Source organism: Ochotona princeps, chromosome 1, assembly GCF_030435755.1.
Source record: "Ochotona princeps isolate mOchPri1 chromosome 1, mOchPri1.hap1, whole genome shotgun sequence".
NCBI lineage: Eukaryota > Metazoa > Chordata > Mammalia > Lagomorpha > Ochotonidae > Ochotona > Ochotona princeps.
Genome location: NC_080832.1, coordinates 30,137,039 through 30,153,168, shown reverse-complemented (window position 1 = coordinate 30,153,168; position 16,130 = coordinate 30,137,039). Strand labels below are relative to the sequence as shown.

Below are 16,130 nucleotides of genomic sequence, written 5' to 3'. Positions count from 1 at the left end.
CATGTAGCAAGCATTTAGAAAAGTGTCTACTTTGTAGCGAGTGAATGTACACGACTGCCATTGTTACAGTTAGTGTTAGTGTTGGCAAGCAAGAGTCTAATAACACAAAATGAGACATAGAAGCAAGGAAACATAAATGTAAGAATTCAGAATGCCTACTCCCAGGATACTTCAGCATTGCGCTTGAAATTGCACTATGTTGGAGTAAACCTGAGAACAAGAGGACATGCCTTGGTACAGTGTAATGGTTCTATTCAATGTTGGTAGCCCTGATCTTCTAAGCAAAAGTCAAATCATACTGCACATCACAAAATTTTAGGATTATTTCTACACAAACTGATCCCATCTTAAATGTGCTGTTGCTTAAAATGATACACGTCTCAGCAACATACAACTTTACTCAGTCCTAGTGATTATTTTTTGAAAATTCTGGATAGCTGAAGTTTTGTAATCTTTTTTTCTGCTGCTAGCAGGAATAATTGTAATATCTGGATCATTAAGGATTTTTGTTTGCTTGCTTGTTTTTAATTTAGTGCAGGTACTTAGTACAATATCTGGCATAAAGCAGTGGCACAATGTTTCTTATATAAGTGAAAAGCAAGAATTCGTTATCTGTGTTTACTATTCTTGCTGTAGTATGGTGCATAATGGCTAATAAGGCTTAAATATCATTTATAAACACAATCAAATGTAAGAATGATCTGAGTTGGCTCTAACAAGTAGGGGCACTATAGCGTAGCTTTTCCAAAGGGCAGTCCCAACTTCTACTTGGCTGTCCCAGTGTTAATTTAGTTAGAGATACTCCACTTGAAAAACCCCAGTTTACCTGATAAATTTTATAGTTATCCTAATTGAAGTCATCATGCCTTTACCAAATTTTATGAGAAAAAAAAATTTTAAATAAACCTCTTTTTTTTACCCCCATTTCCTTCCTTCATTCTCTTCCTTATTTCTGTTTTAGTAATGGACTATTACAGTTTTATCTTTAAAGTGAAATGCCATGTAAAAATATTCCTGGGAACAAAAGATCACCTGGGAAGTTCTTGTTCTTGCATCTGTAGATTTGATTTAAACAGAAAGCTCCTCTGTTGCCCTCTGTCATGGGAGCAATTTGCAGAAATTTTGTATCTCTGAAAACTAACAGTATCTTCTAAAGAGGAAAAAAAAAGTTACGATTTTTAAGATGTCATTGTTTCAAGAATGAACAAAGTCTGAAGTGATAGCATAGAGTACCTGCTCTCTCCCTCTAACGTTGCCCGTTGTCTGGTCTTTCAGTTCTGTACAGAATCTGAGGTCCCAATGATTTTGGCTACTAGAGATCATGCCAGTGCCTGGGAAAAAATGATTAATGTAGCTTGGTAGAATGCCAAGACATGCGCCACGCCCTCAGAGCAGCTGTCCTGGTGGAGACTGCTGGCTTCAGCATGGTGTCTGCCATTAGTAACAAAACCGGCTGTTGGAACTCAGACACTGACTTACATATTGTAACCATTACATTTTAGGTGTGCTGTTGGGGTGGTTGTTAGCCTGGATTTTCTCATTATTTATTGTTTATATATTATAAAGACCATCAAATGATGAAAAGCATGGTATAGAGAAGTATATTTGTCTCTGTGTCTGTGTAGTGTGTCATATGACTGGAAATCTAGATGACTCCCCCGTGTTTTCTGCATGGGAGATTTGGAAGGTTTAATGCTTTGTTATGCAAGATTATGCAGCATACTCAGTACTTATTGACACATTGTAAAACTATCCAACACTTCCTAAATCCAGGTCCCAGTAACAGTCCTGCCACTGTGAGGATCCCAAACTTGCTGATACATTTTCAGAATCTCTTATTTCTCAAAAGATGTCTTTGTTGGTCAAAGGAGGCTATTATGTTCCCAAAACACCTCTTTGTTTTTCATAAACTAATAAAGATTTGAGAAACACAAGGCTTTGTAAACGGTGTTAGAGGAATCAGCATTTTGAACATCCAACCCAGAATGAGCCAGTTACCCTTACTAGAAAAACCTTCTCTCCTACGCCATTGACAGGTACAGTGCTCATGGCTCACAGATACTTGACCTTGTAATAAGGAAAAGGAATCTGCCTGTGAGTATGCATCACATAATACAATCCATTAATATTTTTTTCCCAAAGATTTACTTATTTTTATTAGAAAGGCAGATATACACAGAGGAGGATAGAGGGAGAAGAAGATATTCCATCCGATGATTCACTCCCCAAGTGGCTGCAATGGCTGGAGCTGAGCCAATCCAAAGCCAGGAGTTGGCGGCCTCTTCCATGTCTGCCACACGGGTGCAGGGTCCCAAGGCCTTGGGCATTCTTCTACTGCTTTCCCAGCCCTCAGACAGGGAGCTGGATGGAAAGCAGGGCAGCCGGGATTAGAACCAGTGCCCATTTGGGATCCCGGTGCATGCAAGATGAGGACTTTAGCCACTAGGCTACCACGCCAGGCCCAATCCATTAGTGTGTTAAAAAAGGAATATCAGTGTTCCAGTAACGTTACTTGAAAATATGTGTTGAATAGAATAACTCAGTTAGCTCCAGTGATCTGGATTCAGAATTTTTCCAAAATTCCTGTATTCTACTGTCTTTTTAGTCTTTCTAGTTCATTTACATACTGTCAGTTTTATTTGCTGTCATTTTTTTATTGGAGTATATTTATGTAATGATACACACACACACAAATATCTCGCATGTATGTTTCACTCCCAAAAGAGCCACAACACCCAGGACGGGATTCGGTTTAAGCAAGAATCTTGGGACTGTGTCTGCATCATGGTTGACACGGACCTGAGTTTTGGTCCAACATCCATTGCCTCCCATGGTGTGAGTCAGCAGCAAGCTGATGAAAGTGGGGCAGAGATTCCAATCTGAGCATTCTAATTAGTGATGCCTCCATCACCAAGTGATGTCTTAACATTTCTGCCAAATGCTATTCCCAGAATACTTGTCTTTTCAGAAAATTGAATTTCATTGCATAGAAAATTGGCAGTCTTTGAGGAATACAGGAAGTCATCTACTTATCAAATTGATAATTGCTTGGCTATTTATCATATATAAGTACAGTGTTTAAAGAGAAATTGGAAAACCTTCAGATTAATTTTTCTTACTTGTGTGTATTACATGTTTCAAGTTAATATTGCTTTCCTCTGTGTATCCTTTCCTGTATGTTCCTGTTACTTAAAACCACTACATGACTACTGAGTTTTCTGCAAGTCTTAGGAGTTGAAACTAAAAATGAAATAACAAAAGAAAAAAAAGGAAGAGAGAGGGTAGTGCAAGTCATAAGCTTTTTCTTCAAGTCAAGAATGAGATAAAGAGCTTATTTTACTTGTGTGCAATTCCTGGGAGTGATCAAACTGGTTTTACGAAGTAGTTGAACTGATTCTGTGTGCATGATTGGAGTGAGCAGGTTATCAAGACTCATTTATTCAAAGTATTTTGAATATTTTTTGCTTTCTAAATAATCGTACCCCTTTTCATATGGAAAAAGGATTCATTCCTGTGCAATAGACTTGTGTTAAATCAGATTTTTACAACCAAATTGAAGCTGTTATCAGTCAGTTGATCTCTTTCTCAGTGAGTAACTATCAGGACAGGTTTCAATTTCTTTTTATTTGGGGAGTCGTTTCTTTAGTTGCTACTTTTTCTTATATTTTTATGTTGCTTTTGACCTAGTTGGCTTTTCTGTTTATATTGTCAGCAGCAACAGTTGAAATGTCTAAGCCTGACATGTGTTTTTTATTTCAAAATCCTCAGTTAAAATTGCTCCTTTTTTGTGCATGCTGTGGAAGGCTTGTTTGAAACCATTGGGAAGACTGCAGATTAACGTTGTCCTGAATTTCACTGAAGATATGGGCATTTTTTGGAGCGAATTGGACATACAGTAGTACGAGGGTGGCTAGTTTAGTTTTCTGAGCAAAAGCATGCTATGATTTCTTTAAAAAAATCAAGTTCAAGTTGAAATCATATTTGATAAAAATCTCACTCCGAAAGGGTGAAATTAGAACAAAGAACAGAACACTGATATGATTGATCCTTGCTACAGGAGGATTGACTTTGCAGATAAACCCACTGTAAGTCTCTGTATAAGGTGTAGAAGTTGTGCCAGTGCTTGCCTTCTTTTTCTACAGCTGAAGGTGAAAACTTTTTAAAACATGGAAAAGAGAATTAAAAGGAAAAAATTTTGAAATCCATGCGTATATTTACGGGCGCTTCAAAAGGTGTATGGAAATGTATGTTATAAAAAAAAAAGCCTGCGTGGATTTCAAATCTTTTCTAACCCCAGATGAACTTACTATTTACTTCCATCTCTCAGCTTTAAAAATCTTATTTATTAGAGCTGGCACAGTGGCTCAAAATCTAATCCTCTACTTTAAAATGCTGGCATACTATATGGGCACTGGTTTCAGTTCCAGTTGCTCCACTTCCAATTCTGCACCCTGCTTATGGCCTGGGAAAACAGCAGAGGTGGCTCACGTTCCTGGGCCCTGTACCCATGTGGGAGGCTTGGAAAAAGCTCTTGGCCTCAGATTAGTTCAGGTACTGCCATTTCTGCCATTTGAGGAATGAACCAGTAGAGGGAAGACCTGTGTGTGTGTGTGTGTGTGTATCCCCTTCTGTCTGTAAATCTGGCTTTCCACTAAAAACAAAAACAAAAGAAGAAAGCGGGAAGAAAACAAAACAAAACAAAAAGGATAGGAAAATTTATCTTCATTTTATTTGAAAGGCAAAGAAACAGAAAGACCTTCTGTCTTCTGATGCACTCCGTAAATGCCCCAGTATCCAGGGCTAGGCCACACCAATCCTGGGATCCTAGCAATCACTCTGGGTTTCTTTTGTGAGTGGAAGGTACTCAAGTACTTGGGACATCCATCTCCTGCATTCCAGAGTGGGCATTAGCAGGCAACTGGGTCAGAAGTAGAGGAGTTAGAAATCAAACCTAACAATTCCAGCATGAGATGCCCGCATCCCAGGTGGTGATAGACCTGCTGTGCCAAACTTCCAACTGTGCCTGTTTCTGATTTCCCCCTAAGTGTGTCTTCTGATGTCTGTTGCATTTCCCTCTCATGTAGACCAGTGCCAGCTCCCATTTAGACCAGTGCCAGCTCCCATGTGGACCAATGTCAGCCCAACACTACCAGGTCCACACCCAAGGGTATTCATTTTGGTGCTTACTAGTAGATTTTCTACTAGACTTTCAGTGTCAGACCTAGAATTTTTATGTTATAATTTCTTCTTTATAATTGTGAGCCATTTAATTAGGAATAAAAGTAACCCATTGCTAACATAGCACTAGCAGACGGAAACAAATAAATTCTGGGATTTTCTTATTTTTCTCCCACTTTTCAGTGGAGAGAAAATTTAAGCAACTCATTATTTGTAGTAACTCATTACTGTAAAAAACTGATATTTAATATTATCCATTATCTGGTTAGTTAAGCAGTATCAAGATGATGTTGTGTGGTTTGGAAAACTGAGAAAATTGGAAAGTTAAAAAAGTAAGTTGATACAAATGATTAAGAAAAAAATTGAGAACACTTATGTTTTAAATCAGGAATATGTTCTGTGAAATATTTTTAATAATTTACAGAAGAGTATTGTCCACTTTGACTCCATCTGATGAAAATCAACATCTAAGTAATTACGAAGCATTGATTTCTAGCAGAGACTAATCCTGTGACATGAAATAAAGCTCCTGTCAAATGAAAACACCGTCTTTTTTTCTGGTTTAAAAATTAGTTTTCTGACTCTTAAAAACATTGGCAGCATTTTTTCTCCTCCACATTGCTAACACAAATTGGCAGTGTGCCAATGTGATTTCCACAGTGAAATAATTTTATGATAATTCTTTAATATAAGTGTATTAAGTTCTGCCATTATTTAAATGAGAAGAAACACAAAAAGGGGAGTTTATATAGTTACGAGAAAAACATAAGAGATGGATTAAGTGAGAGTATTTGAAGATGGGAACTAGACTTTACATATTTCAACATAGTCCCAAGAGTCTCTTGTTCTGTGCTGACATCACTTGATTTTTATGTTGGTTAATTGGCATGTCAGGATTGCTACATATTGGGTTTTTGTTTGTTTGTTTGTTTCCTATGAAAGAAGTACAAATGATTTATTAAATGCAGAGCAATTCATTTTGCTGAGGATTCACTGATAGTAGTTATGTCTTAGTACTACAACATTACTGAAATAAAAATGACCTAGATGTAAGTCAGAAATTACATATAAGCTCCCTTGGGTAACATCCACACTGATATAAAGATTTTTATTTAACAAAATCTGTGGTCATAAACTTGGTGTTTATGCCCTGAATGTCATATTGAATCAATAACAATAGTCTGACATATTATTGGTTACCCTTTCTTTCGAAAAGCACAATTTTAAAAAATGCTTTGTAGAGGCTCTGTATTGTGATTTCAGTTTAAACCAACTCCTGTTAGTGTAAGTCCCTTTCATGTTAAATTACAGATTTCTTTTTCTTACTGGAATGACATAGGTTCCAATCTTGCCTCTTTATAAAAGAACGAAAAGAAAGATTTTGAAATGGACAAATGGACAACATTGGTTTTGAAAGTAGACCAGAGGACAAAACTTGAGCTTTTTTCTATTTTGATCTCTCATTTTCTTTTTTTAAAAATAATAGCATATAATAATATATAACTTCTACAGAGAATGGTCCGAATTCAAATATCATCCACCCCCTGAAAAAACACGCCATTAACATCCACTCTTTTACCCTAGGAATCCTGTATTTTACTCTTCCATTTTCATGAAGACTAAATTAGATGATGCTATGTTTGATGTCTGACACATAGTAGACACTCATTGAAAGGTGGTTATTATCTTACAGAGAGTACACAAGTGACCCTCACAAATCATGAACTAACACATTGAAATGTAGAATAAAGTACTCAGTTTTCTTACAAATGATCAGTATTGAATTTGTAGAGTCTTTTTCTGTGTGCCTCTCTTTCATACCAAACCTATTATTATATAAGACAGAGAAAAGATGACAGGCCACAATAATACAGTAACCTCAGCAAAAGGGGAAGAGGAGACAACTGGGGGGCTGTCCACCACCAACCTTCTGTCTCAAGAGTACAAGAAGGCTTTCCTTTACCTCTCTGTTTCAAAATACATATAACTTAAGCCAAAAACGTTTTTCATTCAAAATTGTCTGTAATTCCCACACAAGGCATCTTGAGGTAGGACAATGCCTAATGGCAGTGCTTAAGAACTCTTTCAAATACTTCATGAAGGAGAAGTAGTTAAATTGTTGAGTAACAAGTTCTTATTATAGTCTCTCAGTAGTTTTCTCTACAGTATTTATTAAGTAGTTTTGTAAATAAAACACTTGCTCTTTTATTCATTGTCAGATTTCATAATATAACCCAGCACCATAAATATTTCAACATGAGAACATAACTAAACAAAATGGAAAATCATTCACCACTTATTAAGTCTTCATTACAAATGTTTGAATGCATTTTGAGATAGTTTAGTGAATTTTTCTCTAAGCAAGTTTATTTTGATGAAACATTAAAATTTTTGCCTGTAATTGGGAGTCATACACTTAAATCGCTGTCTAGTCTAGTGAGTCAGGGAGCTGAGTAAAAGAAAAATTCCATAAAGGTATGTCTAGGAGAAGAAAGGGCTATCCAAACTCCTGTTTATAAAACCTCAACCATCACAAAGTACAATATTTATGTTTTAGCTTAGGAAATGATAATTAGTATTAAAATTGTACATTACATATTAAACCAGAAAGGACAGAATTTAAGTACAAAAGAATAATGGAATAACTCCACTTTCAAGTATGAGGATATTTTGAAAAGTTTATGAAAAAAATGAAATTAAAATCAGAGTTTGTCTTCATCCATGCATATGAGTCTTCAAAAAGCATACAAAGAGAGTCTTCCAAAGAAAACATGCTTTGTGAAAAACTATGCACAGAAATAAGCAAAAATTGTGCACCAACAAAAAATTACCTTTTAATTCCATGTCCATGATTTTTTGTGGTCCTCTGGTATAACACATCTCATGTATAGTGCAACGCTTCTAAGAATCAAGAAAGCACATGAGAGTTAGGCTGAGTTATTTGAATACTTCCATTACTTGTGGAAAGAGTAGACTTGGGTAGAATGTTTGGCACTGATCCTTTGCAATAGTGAAGGGCCCGGGCCCTGGAGACAGTCGGGATTGGAAGCTCATCTTCTCCAACCTTTCTCACCACTCACTGCCTCAGTTTCCTCAGGTTCACCATGGGGAATCGCAGTAGTGCCTGTCTGCCAAGGCTTAAGTGAGCTCCAGTTAGCACACTTAAGACTGGGTCATGTGCTATTTTTATCATTGCACTTTTACTGTTGTACTTATCCATTTCTGTGGAATTAGTAATACGGTGTAAGACAAACTGTAAAAACTGAAAAAAAAAATGTGTTACTCTGAAATGGAATTTCTAAGGTTTTATTGTACCTTCAGGTTGGCAACATTCTAGTAAGAAAAAAAAGCCATTCAGTCTATCTTGATTTGTTAATGCAGAAAATAGTTATTAAGCTATTAGAGAGTGAAAATTGGTTCACTGATATATTCCACATTTTATCTCTCTCCTAAGATGTGTCCTAAACAACACTAGATTGGTAGGGGTCGTCATATGAAATTAATAAACTTTATATGTACCCTCAAATATAATTTTAAGCAACAGAAGAAAGACAAAACTTCGTTGGGAGTTTGATTAAGTCAAGAGAAATACACAAATATTAATTCAATATTGGAAAGAATTTTGGATAGCATGCTTATTATCAAAGATTATATTTCACTACAAGGATTGCCCTTTATATCAGAAACTATCTATTTTTATTTTTATTGGTTTTATAATGTATTTATTTTTATTGGAAAGTCGTATTTACACAGAGAAGGAGAAACAGAGAGAAAGATCTTCCATCTGTTGGTTCACTCCCCAAGTAGCCGCGACAGCCAGAGCTTAGCTAATGCAAAGCCAGGAGCTTTTTGAATGTCACTGACACAGGTGCATGGTCCCAAAGCATTAGACTGTCCTCCATGGCTTTGCCAGGCCACAAGCAGAGAGCTGGAAGGGAAGTGGAGCAGCAAGAGAAGACCCGGCACCTGTTTTTGGGGTCTCAGTGCATGCAAGGCAAGAACTTAAGCCACTAAGCTACTGCACCAGACTATATCTATTTTTCTTTTTTTTAAAAAGGCTAAGTATTTCTCCTTAAATAATTTGCTCAAATCTAAATTATTCAGCTGTCTGTCTGAACTGCATTTATGAAAGAAAGTCACTCCACAAATAATATTGCAAAACTACAGACATTTATGTCTAGTACACAGTTTTACTTCCATTTGTTATTATTATTATTTTATGATACAATTCCATAGGCTCTGGGATTTCTCTTACCCCCGCCCTACAGTCAGGGTTAATACAAGTAGGTGGAAACTTGGTCCTGTTATTTTTTTTTTTTTTTAAGATTTTTATTGGAAAGGCGGATATACAGAGAGGAGAGACAGAAAGGAAGATCTTCCATCCGATGATTCACTCCCCAAGTGGCCACAATGGCTGGAGCTGAGCCAATCCGAAGCCAGGAGCCTCTTCCGGGTCTCCCACACGGGTGCAGTGTCCCAATGCATGGGGCCGTCCTCCACTGCTTTCCCAGGCCGCAGGCAGGGAGCTGGATGGGAAGTGGAGCTGCCGGGATTAGAACCGGCGCCCATATGGGATGCCAGCACGTGCAAGGCGAGGACCTTAACCACTACGCCATCACGCCGGCCCGGTCCTGTCATTTTAGCAATGGGTTGTCCGTTGTTCAATTTAGTCTTCTGTTGCCATTTTATTGGGATGTTCTTCACATTTGCCTTAGGTTTGGGTGCGTGCTATTACTTTTCCCTGTCAAGAGAACATCTTGAGGTTTCATTTCTAGGGTAGGTCTAAAAGAGGTGTACTCTTTGAACTTTTCTTTGCTGTGGAAGTTTTGCTGGGTAAGTTATCCTGGGCCATTTTTTTTTCCTTTTGAAATCTGAAATATGTCTATCCATTCTCTCTGGCCTATAGAGTTTCCTGTGAGAGGTCAACTGTGGGTCAGATTGCCATTCCTCTATAGAGTCAATTGATTCTTTTCACATGTACATTTAAGGATCTTTTCCTTTAGTTCAATTGAAGAGAGCTTGATGATCATGTGTCGTGTGAAGATCACTTTTGGTCAACCCTGTTGGGAGTTCTGTGCTCCTCCTGGTGTTGTTTCCCAGTTCTCTCTCCAGATTAGAGAAATTTTCCGTTATTATTTCATTAAATATATTTTTAAACCCAGCTTCTCTTTCTGCATCTTGTGGGACTGCCGTAACTCTTATATTTGGCCCTCTAATGGTGTTTTTCAATTCTTGAATACGGTTTTTTTTTTGCTTGATCAAGCTCTGATTCCAGCTTTTTGATTGTTTCCCCATTGTGACAAGAAATATCGTCCAAGTCTGAGATTCTTTCTTCTGTTTCCTTCATTGTATTATTGAAACTCTACACTGCGTTTTAATTTGCTGTATTACATCCCTCATTTCCATTAATTCTGCTTGATTTTGTTTCAGTATCCTTATTTCTGTGTGACATACCCCTTATATTCCTTGAACTCCTCTGTGTGCTTCTCATTTTGATAAGAAACGTTATAACTCATTTTTTGAATACTGTATTCCGCATTTCCTTGATGTATTCTTTTGCTAAATCTGTGGTTGGCAAAGGCTTTAGCTCTTTTGCAGTGGAGTCTCCAGTAATATTTATTGTGCATGTGGATCTTCTTTTGCTCTTGATCATTATACTTCTGGTTAGCAAATTCTTCTCCTTTGGGCTGATTTCTAAGCTGTGTCACTCCCAGGTCTACAGTTCAGTTTTACTTATTGGGTTTGATAGCTGTTTCTTTGTTTGCAATCACTTGTGCCACTCCTTCCAGTGACTTTAACCTCTGGGCTCTTGTGTTATACTTCCACTGTGATTTCCATAGCTGCAGCTCCTGGCTCAACGCTCTTCGACTCCTGTGATACTGTGCTTTGGTTGCACTGTTGAGATTGTTCACCTTTCTCCCACTTCCAGTTTGAGCAGTTCCCAAGATTAGGGATACACCAGGTGTTCTAAATAACTAGCCTGTTGGTGGTGCTGATCTTGCTGGAACCTGCTGGCCATTAGTTCTGAGGGTTTAGACCTATAGGATGTCACAGTCAATATTATTTTCCCTGTGGGACCAGTGCAATGCGCTCAGCTAGAAATGACCACACTCCCAGCTCAGCACATGCATGACCCACTATTGTCTCTGCAGTCTCATAGCCTTTGCTACACTGTACAAAATGTGCCTGATGTGCTGCTGGTGGAGTTCTGGATTTTCTGGCCATTAGGTCTGAGGCTACCCAGACTTATTTTGGGTGGAACCTGTAGGATGCCACATTGGAGCAATACACTTAGCCAGAAATGAGTTTGCTGCTAGCTTGTTGTATGAGCAGTCTTGTCCCAAAGCCGTTATTTCCCTAAACAAAATGGAACCCATTGCAGCTCTGCTGTGGGTTTGGGCTGTGAGATCCACCCTGTTCCCAAAGAGCCTGTTTGGGTTCTGCTTCTCTCTCCCTGCTCTTGTTCGAATTAAACAAAGTAGCATGATGGACAGTTCTTTGGCTGGGTTTATCTGCTGAACTCCTGGTTAACTCTCCTTCCCACCTGGCTGCTGGTGGAGCTCAGCTCGCTGACTGCCTGCAACTGTAGTGTCTGGTCACTGCAACATCACACTACTGTCTGTTGCTTTCCTGAGTCTGCCAGTCTCCAGGTGTCCCTCTGCCTGTCCCTTTCCTGTTTCCTGGAATATGCCCTGTCTGGTTCATCCTGGCTAATGATTCTATGTCTGTTTAAACATGTCCTTATCCTATTGTGCCATCTTGATTCTCGCAGTACTTAAAGGTTAAAAGTCTTAGGAATTTAAACTCTGCCTTGATTTCTTCTTTCTTTCTTTCTTTCTTTCTTTCTTTCTTTCTTTCTTTCTTTCTTTCTTTCTTTCTTTCTTTCTTCTTTCTTCTTCCTTCCTTCCTTCCTTCCTTCCTTCCTTCCTTCCCTCCCTCCTTCCTTCCTTCCCATGTGAGTATTACAAGTAAGTTATAGATTACATGAGAAACATAATACATTGCACCTTTTCTAGTGACAATATCACTTATTAATTAAGGAGAAACGTTAGGATTTGTAGTAACTGAAGCAATTAATAATTTTATTCCCTTTGTCTATTCTAATCCATTCATTCAGTATTTACTGAGAAGTTCATGTGTTGCAGTCACTGTGTACCTGTAGGAGTCTGTATGCCTTCTTTTACTGGGTTGAACAAGTAGTGCTTCTAATTCAATCTTTTCTTGAAACAATCAGAGAAGACTTATTTCACATTTTAAATATAATATAGGATATATCCTTTGAACAAAACACATAGTCATACTAAATAAAATTTTAAAAATCAAGGTAAGAGTTATGGCTTAACAGGTTAAGCCTCTGACTGGACTTCTACATCTCAGTGAGAGTGCTTCTGATGCAGTTTCCTGCTAATGCATGCCGGGAGGCATGAGGTGACAGCTCAAGTGCTTGATTCCTTCCCACACATGTGGAAGACGTGGATGGAGGTTTTCGCTCCTGTCTTTGGTCTAGCCCACTCTGGTTGCTGGGGCATTTAGGAAGTGAACCAGTGAATGGAAGATCTGTGTCCCTCTTAGAGCCGATCCCTCCCCCCTTAATCTCTCCTCCACTTCCCTTGATCTCTTTCCACATCTTTGCCCCCATAAAAATGCTATTAGAAGACAGACTGAGTACTGGGAGATACATATCAAAACATCACTTAAATGTTCCAGCTCCCACAGTGCTCTAGTCACAGAGAACATTTCTAGTTGTTGGCTTGAATAGTAACATTTTTTTTCTAAAAAAATGCGTCTATATCTCTGGACAACTATTTTCCTGTAAATCTGATTACCAGAAATCTAGTTCTATGCACGTATATCAAACACAGATATATACTCATTTGATTTCATTTCGGAATGCCTTTCATGCTTACCTGTAGCCACATCTCCTTGCCCATCTTGGAGGGGGTTCTTCTTACCCAGCTTTCAGTTATCTTCACTCTTTGTGAGAAGACAGAGAAATGGGAACCCTAATTCCTTGATTCAACTTCTACTATTTCATTCTATTTTAAAACTCTTCCCTGACAGTATCTTGTTCACTCATTCATAGCAGCCCTCAAACATTCTGTTATTTTTGCCAGACACAGCCCCTTGACTATGCCAGTGGACAGTGCGTCCTTTTTTCTTCCTCATTTAGGAACTCTCTTCCTTGAGAATCCCCTACCAGTGTCATGAGTCCCAGGTGCCTTTCCCACAGTACCTCAGCACCTTGTGCTTACACTAATGTGGCATTAGCAAACTGTGGTGGACTCTGTTCTCACCCATTTACTGGTTCATTATCCAGAAACTTGCTGTAGCTAGAACTGGGCCAGGTTGAGGCCAGGTGCTGGGAACTCAGTCTAAATCTCCTTTCCAGGTAGCAGGGACTTATGTACTTGAGCCATCATCTTCTGTCACCAAAAATGCCCCAGTTATCAGGAAGCTGGAATCAGGCACAAAACTGAGACTCAAATACTGTAATATTGGGTTCAGACATCCGGTGCTACCCCAAACACCAGCTACAGGCCACTTTTTCTTGTGTCTTCCAAGATCTTAACCTTCTGCTAGTACAAAGAAGTAATGTCATACAATTATTAGCCAGTAAATGAATGGATCCATGAATCAGAAAATTGATATCATTTACCCAGTGAAGTGAAGAATGGAATACCTTTCTCATAACCCACATGCTTCTTATTGAATATAATTTTACTTTTTGTGGCAGAAAGTATTATTCTGAGAAACCGAAGGCTGACTACTAAGTTATTCGTGCATTATAGTGATAATATGTCAGATCTATGGATTTCTTAAATTCATTCCTAGTGTTATGTTTTACTCTCGGTTGAATGTAAAAACTGTCAATAATTAAATGAGTTAATTCAATAAGCACTGATTGTATGTTACTTATTCTTACGTGCAAGACACTAGTTTAGATAGAGCTACAGCAGGATATAAAACAGAAAATTCTCCTTTGGAGCTAAATTGTGCAGAGAAACAATTACGATAATTAAAATAAAAGTTAATAGGTGAGTTATGTGCTATGGAGAGCTAAAAACCAGAAAAGAAGAGGAGCAACGTGTGGGCCAGTGAGAGACAGTTCTGTATTGTTTGGCTAGGGAACTATCTGTATAACTATCTGTGATGGAAATGTTTATAATCTGCTATCCAGGATGGTGGGCACTAGCCACATGTGCCTGCAAATGCTTGAAATTTGGCTACTACAACTATGGGACTGAATTTTTAATAGATTTGTTTTAAACAGAAGCTTACGTATGATGTTTACTGTGTTTAACAACAAGTATAGAGACAAGAATAAAGACTTAGGGTTTTGTGTTAGTATCTTTCATGAGATGTCACCTCGTCTATATAGTGTAGGCTATCAAGCTGTATCTGTGTGTATCTGTGTCTTCATTCATTAATTTATCATGCAGATGTTTAGTATTTAAGATGGGCCAACTTCTCTTCCAAGTATTGAAAAGAGCTTTAAAATCTGTTGGTGTATTTCTTGCCACAGCACCTTCACCAAAAGTTTACAGAAAAATAAGAGGGAGGAGATGCACACAGTGCTAGAATCAAGACAGCTGTCACAAGAAGGAGCATGAAAATGAAGTGAGGGTTTCTTGGAAGAGACAGTACCTGGATAGTCCTTGAGAGGCATTCAATACAAATAGAGCCTCCTGTATGGAGACCCAGCTCACCGTGACCTTGCAAGACAGAACAGAAGGCAAGGCTGGAAAGGAAAGTTACAGTCAACATTAGAAAGCCCTTGAGTGACTAGGTATTTTTTGTGAATTCACTTAAACAGCTTTCTAAGATTTGTTGTGACTTTCGGTGTTTTGTTGTGAAAAAATCTTTAGACAATTTTCTTTGCTTGTCTTATATGTGTTTCTAATGAGCTGATATGATGGTACCCTGATGGAATCAGAATAATACTATGACTTTGAATTTAGAAAAGAAAAACATTGTGATCACTTTATTAGGGAAGACTAATTAAAATGCTGAAATTGAGCTACTTAACTGTTGAAATGGTGATTGTTTTATCAATCGCATGTTATCATATGATTTTGTCACCCTACACTGTTGAATAAACGGACTCAGGCATGTTCTTTTTTTTAAGGCATGTTTTTTAATTGAGGGACAATTATCATTACAAGAGATTTACTCTTATTGGGAATTTGCCAGTATTTCTTAAATTGAAAGAACACTGGACTACAGATTGATTTGAGTGACGGAGGTAACAGAAGACATCCTCCTTAGCCTTGAGTTTTGCTAGATAAAGGAGATTTTCATTCTTTCTTATTCTGGGAGCTTTCTTCCTTCCCCACACCCCCCACAGTGACCTCACATTACAGCATACTTAGCAGAAGCAGCTCACAGTGTTAAGTTTCCTTGGCTCTTGAATAATCTGAAGACCCCCTGTGTTACAGATTAACTGCAATAACAAATCTCAGCTTCCAGGATTTTAGTCCCTCAATCCAATTAAATTGAGCCTAGTAAGAATTTGTAAACCAAATAAGAAACTATGTAGACTCAGATTCAATTTAGAGATCTGATGTTTGTTACTATTTCTTTTTCAGAGAAAGCGAATACTTAAAAAAAAAAAAAAACTTCCTTATAAGGATACTACTCATTGAAACGAAACTCATAGTTCATAAATTCGGAGACCACTATTTGTCATGCAACTCATGACGGTTTTTCAAATGCCAGGAAAGCAAAAGCTGTTTATTTTTGATCGCCTGATTTTTCTCTATCGTGCTTTGGAGCATTTCAAGTAGATCGGAGACAAGTAAACCTGATCTATATTAAGAGGTAAACATGAAAATGAGATGAGGACATGCTTAAAGTTACTAATAAAGTAAGCTTAACTGGGACTATAATAAATACATATATAATATATATTATGTTTACTTATTTTTGTTTGAAAGGCAGATTTTACAGAGACA

General features: G+C 37.8%; 1 protein-coding gene and 1 long non-coding RNA gene across 5 annotated transcripts in view; one reads left to right on the top strand and one right to left on the bottom strand.

Annotated features, from left to right (window-relative positions):
* Positions 1–16,130, top strand: part of EYA4 (EYA transcriptional coactivator and phosphatase 4) — a 279,788-nt gene that overhangs the window by 150,048 nt on the left and 113,610 nt on the right. The gene's annotated exons all lie outside the window — the stretch shown is intronic.
* The window catches only part of LOC131482060 (uncharacterized), a 149,483-nt gene continuing 142,857 nt past the window's right edge, over positions 9,505–16,130 (bottom strand). Inside the window, exon 2 of the long non-coding RNA XR_009246745.1 lies at positions 9,505–9,622. This is a non-coding gene — a long non-coding RNA (uncharacterized LOC131482060). The remainder of the gene's footprint in view (positions 9,623–16,130) is intronic.